At 43.7% G+C, this 14,622-nt stretch overlaps 2 long non-coding RNA genes and 1 other non-coding gene across 3 annotated transcripts in view; 2 read left to right on the forward strand and 1 right to left on the reverse strand.

Moving 5' to 3' along the window:
- The window catches only part of LOC139364072 (uncharacterized), a 79,771-nt gene that overhangs the window by 54,809 nt on the left and 10,340 nt on the right, over positions 1 to 14,622 (forward strand). The gene's annotated exons all lie outside the window — the stretch shown is intronic.
- On the reverse strand, positions 1,706 to 13,216 carry LOC105499094 (uncharacterized). Its single transcript, XR_011625313.1, has 3 exons — positions 13,078 to 13,216; positions 7,178 to 7,295; positions 1,706 to 1,850 (listed from the first exon to the last, which is right to left on the reverse strand). It is a non-coding gene; the product is annotated as an uncharacterized lncRNA (long non-coding RNA).
- LOC112423091 (small nucleolar RNA U13) lies at positions 6,473 to 6,574 on the forward strand. The gene has a single exon (XR_003013561.2). It is a non-coding gene; the product is annotated as a small nucleolar RNA U13 (small nucleolar RNA).

The following is a 14,622-nucleotide window of genomic DNA, read 5'->3' on the forward strand; positions in this document are numbered from 1 at the left end:
TCAGGTTATGCTCCCACCTTGGCCTCCCAAAGTGCCGAGATTACCAGCGTGAGCCACCGCACCCCGGCCTCCCTGAGTCTTAATGCTGACTTGAAGTTTGTCTGTGGGCATGAGCATCGGTCCTTGTATTATAATAGGTCTGGGTTGGGTGTGGTGGCTCACACCTGTAATCCCAGCACTTTGGGAGGCTGAGGCAGGCTCACAGGTAAACAACTTAGACAAAGTTTTCACATTTTCCAAGATTTGTGTACATTGGAGATTCAGAAAAATGTAACCTAGAATTAAATGACAGGTGGAATAGCTGCCTTTGGGGGTGGAGAGGACAGGCATCAGACCTGGGATAGACAAGGGAGGCCTCTTGTTCCTTGAAATGGTACCCCAGCCTATGAGGTCTGCATGCCAGGAAGCCGAATGAGTGAGGGTGGTCTGTGTCCACTGGGGAGGTCCCTGGATGTTGCCAGGAGGGATAGGGTCTGGGAAAGAGGGAGGGTGGAGACAGGCAGAGAGGACCCCCCCAGGCTCATGGATAGACTGACCCGAGGACTTATATTAAGTCATAGGACAGTAGAGAAAGTAAGAGCCAAGCATAATGTAATCCCAACAATGTACAAAATATTAATCATTTTATTAGTTAATGTCAATGAATGGTACACTTAAAATGGTTAAAAAAGGTAAATTTTAGGTTACATATATTTTACCGTAATATAAAATGAGAAATATATTAGAAATAACTTTTTTTAATTGTTTTTTTTTGAGATGGAGTCTTGCTCTGTTGCCCAGGCTAGAATGCAGTGGCACAGTCTCGACTCACTACAACCTCCGCCTCTCGGGTTCAAGTCATTCTCCTGCCTCAGCCTCTCAAGTAGCTGGGATTACAGGCACCTGCCACCATGTCCGGCTAATTTTTGTATTTTTAGTAGAGACGGGTTTCACCGTCTTTCCCAGGCTGGTCTCAAACTCCTGACCTCGTGATCCACCCGCCTCGGGCTCCTAAAGTGCTGAGATTACAGGTGTGAGCCACCATGCTTGGCCAGGAATGACTTTCAACTATATTTTCTTAACTATGTATTCCTACACAATATGAGTTTTGTAATAGTTTATTTTTGTTTTGTTTTGTAATTTTTTTCTTTTATTGTAAAGAAAGAAGTACATTGTTTCAGTGTGTAAGAATGCAAAAGTAATAGTCAGACGTTTATCACACCTTAACAAAAAGGGACCTTATTTTCTAAGATGTTGCTGCATTCAGTCCCTTTCTTGGTATGGTAAAAGCACCAGTCAGCCAGGGAGGCACTATAAATACAGAAGAGAAGTTTCCTACAAAGAGTCAACCATGTTACCCCTCTTACTGACTTAATTATAATATATAGAGCCTGGCACAATTAACCTTAGTTTCCTTGTATACACAAGAACAACAAGGTACTGCAATCAATATAGGCAGATACAGGCTTTTAAAGTTCTGAGAAGCAGCAAGTAAGTTCATCATTTACTAAGATCCTTGACATTTTTCTGTTTCTGTGAAATTTTATGTGTCTGTGAGAAGTTAATTTTTTTTTTTTTTTGAGACAGAATCTTGCTCTGTCACCCAGGCTAGAGTACAGTGGCACAATCTTGGCTCACTGCAACCTCAGCCTCTGGGGTTCAAGTGATTCTCCTGCCTCAGCCTCCTGAGTAGTTGGGAGTACAGGCGCACGCCACCACGCCTGGATAATTTTTACATTTTTAATAGAGACAGGGTTTCACCATGCCAGGCTGATCTTGAACTCCTGTCCTCGTGATCCACCCACCTCGGCTTTCCAAAGTGCTGGGATTACAGGTGTGAGCCACTGTGCCCGGCTGAGAAGTTTCTTATACTAGAAGAAAAAAGAAAAAAGAAAATTTGATTTATTTTAAAATACAATAGCAACTAATATGAATTTTTTTTCTTTTTTTTTGAGATAGTGTCTCATTCTATCACCCAGGCTGAGTTCAGTGGCACGTACTCGGCTCAATGCAAGCTCCACCTCCCAGGTTCAGGCCATTCTCCTGTCTCAGCATCCTGAGTAGCTGGGACTACAGGCACCCACCACCATGCCCGGCTAATTTTTTTGTATTTTTGGTAGAGACGGGGTTTCACCAGGTTAGCCAGGATGGTCTTGATATCCCGACCTCGTGATCCACCTACCTTGGCCTCCCAAAGTGCTGGGATTACAAGTGTGAGCCACTGTGCCCGGCCCTAACATGAATTCTTTAGAGAGGTGAACCAGGGATGGGATTGTGGATCAATCATGCAAAGACCCACTCCTCTGGGCTTCATTTCCTCCATACTGAATGTGCATCCCTACACGTTCATGTTGTTTTCTCGTAGGTAGTGCAGGGGATCAGAATAGGATATCCCTGGCCGGGCGTGGTGGCTCACATCTGTAATCTCAGCACTTTGGGAGGCCGAGGCGGGTGGACCACCTGAGGTCAGGAGTTTGAAACCCAGCCTGGCTAACATGCTGAAACCCTGTCTCTACTGAAAATACAAAAATTAGCCGGGTGTGGTGGTGCATGCCTGTAGTCCCAGCTACTCGGGAGACTGAGGCAGGAAAATCGCTTGAACCCGGGAGGCGGAGATTGCAGTGAGCTGACATTGCACCTCTGCACTCCAGCCTGGGCAAGATTGAGACTCCATTTCAAAAAAAAAAAAAAAAAAAAAGGATATCCCCAACTGCAGTGCCCTTGCATACTGAGTATTTTAAGCTGAAGGAAATTGAGAAAACCACAGAAGCAGGAAGGCCACTCTCTGACTTGCTCCCACTTTTCTCCCCGGAAACAGGTCATAAAAGAATTAACTGCCCTACCTGTCCTGAAAGTAGGTCATAATGAGACCCTTATTTCGGAGGAATTCTGCCCTATACTTGGATGCCAACAAAGATCTGAACAAATGGGTCTTATGAATTTCTCCCCAGATAATTACTATTAGATGATACCCTTTGTTCCCAAAGCTATTTCTTCAAAACTGTCCATAAAAATACACCTATCCAGCCGGCCACAGTGGCTCGCACCTGTAATCCCGGTACTTTGGGAGGCTGAGGCGGATGGATCACGAGGTCACGAGTTCAAGACCAGCCTGACCAACATGGTGAAACCCCATCTCTACTAAAGATACAAAAAAAACAATTAGCTGGGTGTGGTGGCACAAGCCTGCAATCCCAGCTACTCAGAAGGCTGAGGCAGGAGAATCCCTTGAACCTGGGAGGTGGAGGTTGCAGTGAACCGAGATCGCACCATTGCACTCCAGCCTGGGTGACAGCATGAGACTCTGTCTCAAAACAAAACAAAACAAACAAAAACACCTATCCCTTGGCCTTTGCATCTTGATTTCTGAAGACTCACAGGTCATGTAAAACTTGCATTAAGTAAACATATTATGTTTTCTCTTGTTAATCTGTCTTTTGTTATCAGGATCTCAGCCATGATGTATTTTGGGTTGTCAGGAATAATCACAACATGTGAAGAAATAGATAAAATGCCATTTAAAAAATTATTATTATTATTATTATTTTTGATACAGAGTCTCATTCTGTCACCCAGGCTGCAGTGCAGTGGCACGATCTTGGCTCACTGCAACCTCCACCTCCTGGGTTCAAACACTTCTTGTGACTCAGCCTCCCCAGTAGCTGGGATTACAGGCATGCACCACCATGCTTGGCTAATGTTGGTATTTTTAGTAGAGATGGGGTCTTGCTATGTTGGCCAGGCTAGCCTGGGACTCCTGGCCTCAAGTGATCTGCCCGCCTTGGCCTCCTTAAATGTTGGGATTACAGGTGTGTAATGGCTTTTTTTTTTTTTTTTTTTTTTTTTTTTTTGAGACAGGGTCTTTGCTTTATTTACCAAAGACTATACAAGATTATGTGAACTTAAAATGTTTGGGTTAATTTCTATATTTTGAAGTTTTAGGAATACTTAGTTATATCAGCATTTACTTCCCTTTAAGTCAATTAAATCCTCTTTTAAGGAACTTTATAAATTAATTTGGTAGTATCATTGAGCCAAGTACAGTTTTTCTTCCTTCCTTCCTTCCTTCCTTCCTTCCTTCCTTCCTTTCTTTTGCTTTCTTTCTTGCTTTCTTTTGCTTTCTTTCTTGCTTTCTTTTGCTTTCTTGCTTTCTTTCTCTTTCTTTTCTTTTCTTTCTTTCTTTCTTTCTTTTTTTTTTTTTTTTTTTTTTTTTGACGGATTCTTGCTCTGTTACCCAGCCTGGAGTGCAATGGTACAATCTCAGCTCACTGCAACGTCTACCTCCCAGGTTCAAGTGATTCTCCTGCTTCAGCCTCCCAAGTAGATGGGATTATAGGCACCCACCACCATGCCCAGCTAATTTTTGTATTTTTAGTAGAGATGGGGTTTCACCATGTTGATCAGGCTGGTTTCAAACTCCTGACCTCAGGTTATCCACTCGCCTTAGCCTCCCAAAGTGTTGGGATTACAGGCATGAGCCACCATGCCAGGCAAATTTCTTTTAAGATATTTTATTAATTGATTTGGTAATACCATCAGAGGTAGAAAAATTTCACACAGATAGAGAGACATACATAAACATACAGGCAAATATCAAAAGAGATATTCTAGTTATCATTCTAAAATCTTAGCCATGAATTAGAAACACAGAGTAACATGAAGTCACTGTTTTATATAAAACAATTATCTCTCGTATTTTCTCCATTTCATATTATTTTCCTATTGTCCCTGTAAACGGGACAAATTAAGGCTACCTACTAAATATTAGGCCTAATGCTTTTTACCAGTATTCGTGGAGAAGGTTTTTAAGATCTTCATTTGCCCTGTGAAGCCCTTTTGAAGGCTGTGGGCTAAATTTTAAATGAGTCACTGCAAAGACATCTAACAGCTATCAGAATGTCTCCACCACCCATCTGAGTGGATAAAATATCCAGTCTATTTCCAAATAATCTTTTTTTTCCTCTTCAGCCTTGGTACTTACTTTTGGAGGACTCTGAGTCCCTTGACAGCAGGGTGGACTAAAGTTTAAGAGAAGAAGCCTGACAGGGGAGGAAGAGAGAAAGATGGAGAAGGTAGGAGTTTGAAGGGATCATATCCAGAATTCAAGGGAACCAAATGGAAGATTGAAGGCGGCAAGAGTAGGAAGGAGGAACAGAAAGAGTGGGAAGGAAGCGGTCTTAAAGGAACCAACTGGGGGAGATATTAAATTCCCCAAAGAGAACAGTGAAGCTCCAAATTATCCTTAGCAAAATCAGGCCAGGTGTGGAGGATCACTTGAAGTCAGGAGTTTGAGAGCAGCCTGGCCAACATGGTGAAACCCCATCTCTACTAAAAATACAAAAATTAGCTGGGTGTGGTGGCACATGCCTGTAATCCCAGCTACTCAGGAGGCTGAGGCAGGAGAATCCCACCTTCCAGGTGGGAGGTGGAAGCTGCAGTAAGCCAAGATAGCGCCACTGTACTCCAGCCTAGGCGACAGAGTGAGCTCCATCTCAAAAATAAATAAATAAATAAATATCCTTAACAAAATCATGCCAAAAAGAGGGAGGTAAGCAGAGTTGTGAAAGCATATAGCCAACAGAGGTTCAAGAAAAGGGTTTTTGTCAACTGATAAGTTTCATGGGAAGATCAGGATCAAAAGGAGAGAACAGAGAGGCCTTAAGAAAATTGTTCCTATTGGCTGGGTGTGGCAGCTCACGCCTGTAATCCCAGCACTTTGGGAGGCCGAGACAGGTGGATCACCTGAGGTCAGGAGTTCAAGACCAGACTGACCAACATGGCAAAACCCCATCTCTACTAAAAATACAAAAGTTAGCCGGGCGTAGAGGTGCACACCTGTAATCCCAGCTATTTGGGAGGCTGAGGCAGGAGAATCCCCTGAATCTGGGAGGCAGAGGTTTCTGTGAGCCAAAATCAAGCCACTGCACTCCAGCCTGGGCGACAGAGTAAGACTCTGTCTTAAAAAAAAAAAAAAAAAAAAACAGAAAGAAAAAAAGACAGTTGTTCCTGTTAGTCTGTAACTACCAGCTTCCCATTAGGACAACTATTGATCATAGAGGTCTTAAAAAGTCCTTTCAGGCTAGGTGCTGTGGCTCATGCCTGTAATCCCGGCACATTGGGAACCTAGGCAGTAGCATTGGTTGAGCCCAGGAGTGCCACACCAGCCTGGGCAACATAGTGAGACCTCATCTTTACTAAAAATAGACAAAATTAGCTGGGTGTGGTGGCATACTCCTGTAGTCCCTGCTACTCAGGAGGCTGAGGTGAGAGGATCGCCTGAGCCCAGGAGGTCAAGGCTGCAGTGAGCTGTGATTGTACCACTGCACTCCAGCCTGGGTGACACAGCAAGACACCATCTCAAACATATATAAATTTTTTCAAATATCTTATCAGGTTTTGGTCAAGAGAAAAGGTAAATATTCCTGATAGCACAGTCCCATTTAAAAAAAAAAAAATGTACCCATTACAAGAGACTTGGAACCAAAATCCATAGATTCTTTCATGGTTCTTTATTGATATGGTGATAGGGTTTTCATATTCATGTGTGAGATGTGCCTCCCTCAGTCTTTGTTATGACATCATTATGTGTCTGGCATGACAAAAAGAAAAAGAGAAAAGAGGTGGAGAAAGGTAAAAAATAAGAAAAGAAAAAATGAAGGAAAAAGGAAAAAAACCAAATCCATAAGACTTTTATGAGTTACCCATAAATGCAGAGGCATCTTCAAAGAGTGTGAAAAAAATGTAGCCCTCTGAAGATGGCACACCATTCTTAAAGGTAGCCAAAAGAAAGGCAGGCCTAGATAATCCCCCTGAGAGCTGGCAGTAGATGTTAGCTGCAAATGGGTTGCAACCCACGTGTCTGTCCAGCTGTATTCCCACAGCCCCCCAGCCTGGTGGTTGGCTGTCTGCACACACAAGAATCAACGACTTGTATGTCCCGTCAAGTGGAAAACTTGACACAGATTCTTGACACAAAATGACAGAAACAGAAAAGCAGTAGCTGCTCCTGGGAGGAAAGGATCGATAACCAATAGGCACCACGAAACCAAACTAGTCACAATCTAGATAAAGAATTTTGTAATTTCTTTCCTATCCATCTGCATTGGGGAAATAAGGGACAAGGAGGTTTTACTTTCTTCTCTTGACCAGGAACTACTAACAGAGATCTGGGAGAGCTGACTTTGGTGACAATTCTCACCTTGCACAGGCTTGTGTCTGTTTTCCAGAATCCCACCTCAGACTCCAGAGTGAAGTGTCCCACCTGTCCCCTTCTCATTGCCAGAAACTTCTACCCTTCTCATTCCTTTCTTGTACCCCTGTAATAAGGACAGATTAATGAGAGTAAAGCATGCAAGTTGATTTACTGTATGTTTTATGTGACATGAATCTTCACAGGAAAACAAAGCCTAAAAGAAACAGTTAAACCTGAGTATTTTTTTGCTGGTTTGATGAAGAGTGAAGGGTCATGGAGAAATGTAATGGGACCAAAAGGTGTCAGCTAACTGTAATAAACGGGGGAAAACAGCAAGGGCTATTTATTCAGTGTCCCTGTGTCTTCAGAGATGGAGATCTTTTCTTCTGGGTAAAGCATGGCACCTTTCATAGGAGGGTTTTGTTACTTGCTTCAGCAGAAGAAGGTCAAAAAGCCTTTTCCAGGTTTTATGACCTGTTTCAGGGAAAGGTAAGAAAGTCCTTCTACACATTTGGTTTCTAAAATTCCTTCAGCTTAAAATGTTAATTATGCCAAGTTTCCATACTTTGGGGTAGCATGTCCTGAACATATTGTCAGAGCATTACGGAAAAAATACACACACACACACACACACACACACACACACACGAGGACAGCACATTCCCTATGACTATCTTAAAATTGATTAACCTCAAACATTTAATTTTGAATGATTGAGTCAAAAAGAGAATTAAAATTGCTATCACATATCTGGTCAAGCTGAAAGGTGGCATTTGGTATTAGAAATTGATGGCTGCTGGTCATTTAACACCCATTTCTCAGTTACATATCTGGCCCATGAGATAAGAATGCTAAACTGTATAAACAAGACACCTCAATATGAAAACATTCTGCCATTACAAAGGTACTGTCTTTTTTTTTGAGACGGAGTCTCGCTCTGTCGCCCAGGCTGGAGTGCAGTGGCCGGATCTCAGCTCACTGCAAGCTCCGCCTCCCGGGTTCACGCCATTCTCCTGCCTCAGCCTCCCGAGTAGCTGGGACTACGGGCGCCGGCCACCTCGCCCTGCTAGTTTTTTTGTATTTTTTAGTAGAGACGGGGTTTCACCTGGGTTAGCCAGGATGGTCTCGATCTCCTGACCTCATGATCCGCCCGTCTCGGCCTCCCAAAGTGCTGGGATTACAGGCTTGAGCCACCGCGCCCGGCCCACAAAGGTACTGTCTTTGTGTTACTCTGCGTTCTCTCCCAGCCCTGTAGCAATTTATCCTTTGTCCATACATTGAAGATTTGTTTACATCTACTCTTGGCCTTCCTGAATATCCTCTGCTCCAGCAGAGCCGTAAGCCAAGGGTAGGAATGACAAGACAGACTCTCTATTTGCAGAACACCACATAGTCACAGCGATGCACATGGAAAGGAAGGTATGAGAACAAGGTCTTTCAAGCCAGATTTGGACTATGTTTGTATTAAAGGTGTTATTCCCATGTAAGACCTTAAGACATAATATTAATAATAATTCAGCTATGAAAGATTCGTGTTGAGTTCTACTTGCATGGGCAAGCTGTTAGGTAGAAGTTAAAGACACACACAACACATAAGTTCTTTCTAGGTATATCCTTAGCTGAGCAAAATTGCCACCCAAGTTAGAACAGGAAAAACTTGATGAAGCATGAAAGTACCAGCTGGTCTGATGGGAGATAGGATGTGGCCCTAAAGTACAGTAGATGGTGACTGAAGCATGGTGACAGTAGTGGAAGCATGGTGACTGAAGCATGGTGACAGTAGTGGAAGCACCTTAGGGTGACCCACAATTAGTCACTCTCTTATGCAATCCCGTTTCCTTGGGTGTGGGAAGAGCCTGCCAATAGCATGTGGCAAAGGATATCGTTACTGTGTTTATACTAGGTTAAATGTCAAAAGTGAAGATATAATGCAGATGTAATTAAAGTTATCAGTTGACTTTGAGTTCATTAAAAGGCAGAGTAGCCTATGTGAACCTCCCCTTATCAGATGAGCCATTTAAAATGGCTCCTAGGCCTTCCCTGATGTCAGGCAAAATAGAAAAGACTGGGTCTCTTCATTGTTGCCTTTGAAGAAGCAAGCTGCCCTGAATTCTATAGCCATTGGAAATTGAATTCTGCCAACAAGCAAATGAGCTTAGAAAGTAACACAGAGTCTGGGCACAGTGACTCATGCCTGTAATCCCATCACTTTGGGAGGCTGAGGTGGGTAGATCGCTTGAGCCCAGGAGTTTAAGACCAGCCTGGGCAACATGGTGAAACTTCATCTCTACAATAAAATACAAAAGGTATCCGGGCACAGTGGCATGCACCTGTAGTCCTAGCTATTCAGAAGGCTGAGGTGGAAGGATGGTTTGGGTCCGAGAGGCAGAGGTTGCAGTGAGTCAGAATCACCCCACTTCACTCCAGCTTGAGTGAGAGCCGGACTCTTACAAAAAAAACAAACAAACAAGCAAACAAACAAAAAACGTAATACAGGCCACTGACACCTTGATTGCATCCCTGTGAAATATTTCACCTGAAAACCCAGCTAACTTGTGCCTACTGACCCACAGGAATGGAGGCAATATATTTACATTGTTTTAAACTGCTAAATTGGCTGGATGTGGTGGCTCACACCTGTAATCCCAGCATCTTGGGAAACCAAGGTGGGGGGAATCACTTGAGGCCAGGAGTTTGAGACTAGCCTGAGAAACGTAGCAAGACTCTACAAAATTAAACAATTAGCCGAGTGTGGTGGTGTGTGCTTGTAGTCCTAGCTATTCTGGAGGCTGAATGGGAAGATCTCTTTAGCCCAGGAGTTCGTGGTTACAGTGAGCTATGATCACACCACTGCACTCCAGCATGGATGACAAAGTGAGACCTTGTGATATGGTTTAGCTGTGTCCCACCCGAATCGCACCTTGAATTATAATAATCCCATGTGTCAAGGGTGGGGCCAGGTGGAGATAATTGAATTATGGGGCGTGGTTTCCCCTATATTGTTCTCTTGGTAGTAAATAAGTCTCATGAGATCTGATGATTTTATAAATGGGAGTTCTCCTGCACAGGCGCTCTTGCCTGCCACCAGTAAAATGTGCCTTTGCTTCCCTCCATGATGGTGAGGCCTTCCCAACCATGTGGAACTGTGAGTCCATTACACCTCTTTCTTGGCCGGGCGTGGTGGCTCACACCTGTAATCCCAGCACTTTGGGAGGCCAAGGTGGGTGGATCACAAGGTCAGGAGATCGAGACCATCCTGGCTAACACGGTGAAACCCCGTCTCTACTAAAAAATTCAAAAATTAGCCAGGCGTGGTGGCGGGCGCCTGTAGTCCCAGCTACTTGGGAGGCCGAGGCAGGAGAATGGTGTGAACCCGGGAAGTGGAGCTTACAGTGAGCTGAGATCGCACGACTGCACTCCAGCCTGGGCGACAGTCTCAAAAAAACAAAACAAAACAAAACAAAAAACTCTTTATCAATTACCCAGTCTCAGATATGTCTTTATTAGCAGCCTGGGAATCAACTACTACACCCTGTATTAATGTATTAATACACAAATTTAAAAAGTTGCTAAATATGTGGAACTACACTCTGTCTTCCCTTTAGTGTTAGGAAAATCAGATAGGCACTACAAGAGCATTTTCTTGCTGAATGGTATCTAAATTCCCTCTTATCAATGGCAATTACTCTGTTGGACTGCTAACACTGCAGGGCAAAAATCCTAACATGTAGGAGTCTTGTAGCAGAAGCACCTGGAAAAAAAAAAAAAAACCAGAGACAAACATTTCTGAGCAAAATGCAAGCTTTTTAAACAAATAGTTTGTTTTCATCAGTTCACATCATGTAGGTCATTTCATCCAACCTCATTGGCACATAAGTCATATGTATTGAGCTAGGTGTGGTGGCTTATGCCTGTAACCCTAGCACTTCGGGAGGCCGAGGCAGGAAGATCATGAGATCGAGACCATCCTGCCCAATATGGTGAAACCCCAGCTCTACTAAAAATACAAAAATTAGCTGGGTGTGGTGGCGGGCTCCTGAAGTCCTAGCTACTCGGGAGACTGAGGCAGGAAAATCACTTGAACCCGGGAGGCAGAGGTTGCAGTGAGTCAAGATCGCACCACTGCACTCCATCCTGGCGACAGAGTGAGACTATTTCTTAAAAAAAAAAAAAAAAAAAAAAAAAAAACGGCCAGGTGTGGTGGCTCACGCCTGTAATCCCAGCACTTAGGGAGGCCGAGACAGGCATATCACGAGGTCAGGAGATCAAGACCATCCTGGCTAACATGGTGAAACCCCGTCTCTACTAAAAAATACAAAAAATTAGCCGGGTGTGGTGGCGGGCGCCTGTAGTCCCAGCTACTCGGGAGGCTGAGGCAGGAGAATGGCATGAACCCGGGAAGCAGAGCTTGCAGTGAGCCAAGATCGTACCACTGCTCTCCAGCCTGGGCAACAGAGCGAGACTCCTTCTCAAACAAACAAACAAAAAAGTATATATTGAAAGTGTAAAGCGATAAACCACTTTGAATTGTGTATGAGGAAAGAAGCTCAGAGTTTAGGTGGAAAATGTGTTATTACAAACTCAACTATCAATTTAATCTGTCTTTAATGTATGAATCAAAATTAAGTATTTCCTGTTGGGGTGATCGGAGCAGGCCGTGGGGTGACGAAGTCCAGCGGAGTCAAAGGAATAAGAAAAGACAAGGTAAGAGAGAAAGTGGGACCAGGGGCCAACGCTAGTATGGAGGCTGCAAATGCCCTAAGCTCTGGAAGCCCACACTGTTTATTGGTGATCAAACAAAGAAACAGGTGGTGAGGATGTGGGGGTTGAAAGGAGGCGGTGTATCAAGCAAATGAGCTACAGCTGTGACGGTTTAGCATTTTCTTTGAAACATATGGCCACTTGAGATAATGGGAGTGCTAGAAGCAAGGAGCCAGCAAGTCTAGACATGTTCCAAAGGCCACAGGGGGTTTTAGACCCTGGACATGTTCCAAGACTCTTTTACTTTATGTCAGACATGCAAGCCCTGCCCCAGCTTCTCTCCCAACACTCAGCTTTTCCCCCAACATTTTCTATTACAAACGTCAATGGAAAAATCAATGATCTATTTAAAATATTGCAAATACCATCACTATGTTTGAAGATATGTTTTAATTTTTTATTATTCCTTTAATTAGAAGAACTGTATGCCAATTAATAAACTGTTGCCTTTTAGATCCAAATTAATTATTCATTGCCTGCTCTTTGAAAATTGAGTCAGATACCCTTAAGAATATATTGTGTTGGCTGGGCGCGGTGGCTCACGCCTGTAATCCCAGCACTTTGGGAGGCCAAGGCGGGTGGATCACGAGGTCAGGAGATCGAGACGATCCTGGCTAACATGGTGAAACCCCGTCTGTACTAAAAATACACACAAAAAATTATCCAGGCATGGTGGCGGGCGCCTGTAGTCCCAGCTACTTGGGAGGCTGAGGCAGGAGAACGGCATGAACCTGGGAGGCAGAGCTTGCAGTGAGCCGATTGTGCCACTGCACTCCAGCCTGGGTGACTGAGCAAGACTCCATTTCAAAAAAAAAAAAAAATATATATATATATATATACACACACACATATATATATATGGTGTTGCAACAGTAAGCTTTGTCAGTAGTTGAAGGTGGTTGGACATTATAAAAAGAGATTTTCCTTTCTGATTCCACTGTGGTCTCAACAGTTTCCCATAGCATGCATGCCTTTCTCCAGCACTAGGTTTCTACAGTATGCATGGGCAATCCTGCGGCAACAATGGCTTTTCTAGCATCAGGCTCCCACAATGCATGACAGTCAGCAGCACTGGTTGTCAGTCACTTCCCATATCCCCTACCCTCAGGTGGTTTCTAGTGTAGTGCTTCCAATGAGACACCTACCTGTGAACACCTTTCCCTGGCATCTAAGCGGGAAGATTTCTGGAAAGTTCCACTGGTGCCACACACTGTGACCATTCTGTGTACCCTCTAACAAGCTCTGGATTGCAATCCACTTACAGTAAACAAATGTCCATTTCAAACACTCCCTCCTCAAATTCTTGTGCTTTGTCTGCCTGCTGATCGGACCCTCCCTGAAAGAATTAATCCTGGCGTTGTTCCGAGACAGTTCCACAGAGATGAGTCTGGGAAGTTGTGTTGGTCATTCCTTTATGTTTGAGCACATTCTGCAGCTCCTTGCCAATTTAGGTGCAATGGGATACTAGTAACTATGACATGCAGTGGTATCACAATTAAGCAATGACCTGTGGTTGATTGTGACAAAGTGCCAACTGAAACACATGCCTTGGGAGTCCAAGTGACTGCTGCACTGAATGTTATGGTAGTCAAGATAACTGTAAGGACTGTGGGGTGGAATGGGTTCAGTTGAGGGTCCTTGAATGATTATGAAGAGAAAATAACAAGCTTAGGTTCCTCAATTCTCAGTTCAAGCCACGGTTTGAAAACCTGAGAACTTCCATGGCGACTATGAAGGAAAGTCATTTCTTGTAGCTGCAGGGCTGATATTGTTGAACATCAAAACCAAGAATGAGACCCTGAAACTTGGAATGGGGGAATCTGTTTAGACTCGGTTGAAACTGACAATCTGGAAACAGAAAGTCAGGCTGAGCCTTTCTCACCAGTGGAAGTAGCTTCTCTCTATTGTTTGAAGAAAACATCTTTCCTCTGCACAAAAGCTGGGTTAGATACCATTAAAGGGGATGCCCGTTTTTCTTAAAGTCCCCCACAAATCATTAATTTTTGCTAGTAGCATGACTAGACCCCATAACTAGGGCTGAATATCAACCTATTCCTAAGGGACAGGTACACACTATGACCTGTAGGAAACAGCTACATGCAAAGAAATTGTAACATGTGTTGGAAGAAACCTGGGGAAGGTTGGAAGAGCATTCTAAGGTCGTTATACTAAGGAGGACAAAATATAACAGTAGATTGGGTTAATTAACCTCAGTGCAATTACTGGTGATTCAAGATTTATCGTGCTGTGGGCATGTGGCTCACACCTATAATCCCAGCACTTTGGAGGCCAAGGAGGGAAGATAACATGAGTCCATAAATTTAAGACCGGTTTGGGCAACCTAATGAGACCTTGTATCTACAATAAATAAATAAATTAGCCAGGGACAGTGGTGTGCACCTGTAGTACCAGCTACTTGGGGGACTAGGCCAGAGAATCACTTGAGCCTTGGAGGTTGAGGCTGCAGTGAGCTCTGATCATGCAACTGCAGTCCAGCCTGGGCAATAGAGACAGACCCTGTCTTAAAAAACAAAACGAAAAAATAAAGATTGATTGTGCTGTCTTATGTAGAGGAAAATGACTCAAACATCTTGCTCATGGGACAACTTTGCCAAAGACAGGATGTACAATTTGTTTTAAAGGCCAGAGGAGGATGTACCAGTCATCAGAACGTTTTGGCAAACAGAAGA

The sequence above is a fragment of the Macaca nemestrina genome, chromosome 7, assembly GCF_043159975.1.
Source record: "Macaca nemestrina isolate mMacNem1 chromosome 7, mMacNem.hap1, whole genome shotgun sequence".
NCBI classification, from domain to species: Eukaryota; Metazoa; Chordata; class Mammalia; order Primates; family Cercopithecidae; genus Macaca; species Macaca nemestrina.